The 3,047-nt window shown below is 38.9% G+C and overlaps 1 pseudogene; it reads left to right on the plus strand.

Moving 5' to 3' along the window:
• Positions 1-1,160: 1,160 nt before the first annotated feature.
• On the plus strand, positions 1,161-1,260 carry LOC113307108 (annotated as a pseudogene).
• Positions 1,261-3,047: the final 1,787 nt, after the last annotated feature.

Genomic DNA, 3,047 nt, shown 5'->3' on the forward strand with positions numbered 1-3,047 from the left:
ATTGAACTTACGTGAGTAGCTAAAAAGGCTTTCTTATGGACGCTAATTTTTCGCTTTCGCGTACACATATCCTTAAGGAACTTGGCATAAGCAGGAATTTGCCTAATTGCATCTAATAAAGGAAGGTTTATGGTAATTTGCTTAAAAACCTCCAATATGTCATTAAAGTTCGATTCCTTCTTTGTTGGTACTAATAACTGAGGAAATGGGGCTCTAGGCACAGAATCAGACCTCTCAGGAACTGAGTTGGCATCATCAGAAATTTTATCAGTTTCCTTAGCTAGTGGTCCTGAGGGGTGAACTACAGTATGTTCACTATCGGGCACGGTTACCTGATTGTCTATTATTCTACCACTCCTAAGGGCTCTAATAGCATTTAATTGATTCGATGGTTTTGTACCTACTTCATGAACTCCTCTAGGATTTGGATTAGTATGACTAGGGAACCTACCATTATCTCTCTCACTTAAGGTCTTAGCTATTTGGCCGACTTGAAGTTCTAACTTAGCAAGGCTCTGAGCATTAGTTTGAAAATTCTGCTTGGTTTCCTGTTGAAAACTAACATGGCTCTGTGCTAACATTTCCTGAGTTTTTGCTAACATCTTAATAGATTCCTCTAAGCTAGTCATTTTATTTTCTGGGCCTGATGTATTCCTAGTGTATCCAAAATCTGGGGGAGCATTAGAATTATTAGACTGACCCTGACTCTGGCCCTTAGACCATGAAAAGTTCGGATGGTTTCTCCAACCAGGATTATAGGTTTCTGAATATGGGTCAAACTTCTGACGATTATCAAACCTAGTGTTATTATATAGAGCATTGGCTTGCTCTTCATTATTCTGGCCTTCCCAAAAAGGCTCCAATCTACCACTAGTGTTACCCACTTCTAAAGCTTCTAACCTTTTCGCTATAGCAGCAATTTTGGCATCTGATTCATAGCCTCCTTCTACCCTATTAACGTTTCCTCTCGCCGAAAAATTGTTTTCTGGGGTCCCCTACTACTTTCCCATTGTTGGGTCTTTTCGGCGACTTCATGCAAATATGTCATCGCGTCATCAACTGTTTGGTTCTCAAATCCACCAGTACACATAGATTCTACTGTGGTTGTGGTGGGATAATCTAAACCCTCATAAAGGATCTGAACTAACCTAACCTTCTCTAAACCATGATGAGGACATTGGGCTAATAAATCATTGAACCTTTCCAAATACCTATACAAAGTTTCTCCCTCCTGTTGAGAAAACGTGCAGATTTGCGTCCTAATAGACGATGTTTTGTGCCTAGGGAAAAACTTGTTCAAAAAGGCAGATGTAAGTTGTTCATACGTTTCGATTGACCCGGAAGCCAAACTATATAGCCACGATTTAGCTTTATCTTTCAGGGAAAAGGGGAATAACCTAAGTTTCAAAGCATCATCATCTAGGTTTCTAATCCTGAGGGTACTACAAATTTCCTCAAAGTCCCTAACATGGAAATAGGGGTTTTCATTTTCTTTCCCTAAAAAGATTGGGAGCAGCTGTAAGGTCCCAGGTTTAAGTTCATAAGTTGCTTCCGTCTCAGCTAACCTGATACATGAGGGACGAGTAGTCCTAGTTGGATTCAACAAAGCTTTCAAAGTTGCCATTTCTGGCGCTATCGGAGCAACAGGATTCTCTCCTCAGTCAAAGGACGTTCAAAAACAGACTCTTCAAAAGTCGTACTCTCTAGATTAAGGTAATCGAGACGCTTAGAACTACTAGGTTTCTCTTTAACAAATCTACCTAGTGCTTCTCTTTTACGTTCATGCATACAATAGAATTTTCTAAACTGGAAGGGTAAGCAAACACAGATCAAGGCCGACTCGACCAAATCAAACCTATTGATTTCTAGCAAACAAAAAGCATGATGGCTCCACTTAGATTGTTTCTACACCAGCTTTGAATCCTTTGAACGGGAATTCGTTACAATTTAAGCAAACCCCTCTGGAATCAATCTGAGTTAAAGTAAGTTGAATAGAGGCAAGGGAATCTCGGTGGAGCTTTGATACCCAAGGCCTCAACGGTATTACAAGGCGGAGCAGTCACGCATTCAACTTACAGAAACCGTCAAGAACTTCGAAGTATGCTTAAAAGAGTAACCAATATTTTTCGAATGACTTTCTTGTTAAGCTCGTTACCCTATCGGTCTCGTTCTAGTCAAAATTTTAGGCTTAGGTTCGCGTAGGTTACGTGTTCCTAAAGCGGGCAAGAAGAGAACGGTGATGAAATCCGAACCCTTATCTTGTATGGCCAGGCCTTGCCCTTTACTAGAAAAATAAATGTCCGTATTCAGTCCTCAACATATATGCATATGAAGGAGTCCAGTAACTCGCTGACAGGGGATTCGCGAGTGTTTAGAATCTTACCTCCTGTTCCAGACGGGGGATGAATCGGTTGTAGTCGACTCGGGCCACTGACTCCGATGTCAAGTGTACGAACCCAAGGTGCAGTGACAATATCGTAATTGTCCTCCTTCTCTGCAAACAGTTTATATTTAAAGTACCCTTCCGCAGGGTGATAAAAAAAATAATGTCCCAAAGTCCAAAAAGAAAAGAAAAATTACAAAAATAATATACCCTAATACAGTTTTTTTTTTCTAAAAGAAAATAAACAAACCCTAAACTAAAATTGTCTTCCTTTCGGTTCTTTTTGCTTTAATCTTTAGCTCCAAGTTTTTATGAAATCACCAAACTCTTTGGTTCAATTTTCTTTATGATCCAGAACCTGTAGACACAAGATAAATACCCAAAAACATTAAAAAAAAAAAAAATCTAAAACCCTAAAAACAAGTCCGCGTCGGCGGCGCCAAAAATTGATGTAATTTGTAGATAGTGGTAAAAAGTGATTCGATTCTCGAACTTGTGAAGGATAACTTTAGACTTAAATTCAAAACTAAATAGAAAACTCGCTAATAATTATAACAAACACTAACAAAGTTGGTATCAATATTAAAAGAACACTGAGGCTAAGATTCCACTATTTTCCAAGTTCAAAGTGATTTGGTCCAAATATTTATATTCATGCAATTTT

Source organism: Papaver somniferum, chromosome 8 (assembly GCF_003573695.1).
Source record: "Papaver somniferum cultivar HN1 chromosome 8, ASM357369v1, whole genome shotgun sequence".
Taxonomy (NCBI): Eukaryota; Viridiplantae; Streptophyta; class Magnoliopsida; order Ranunculales; family Papaveraceae; genus Papaver; species Papaver somniferum.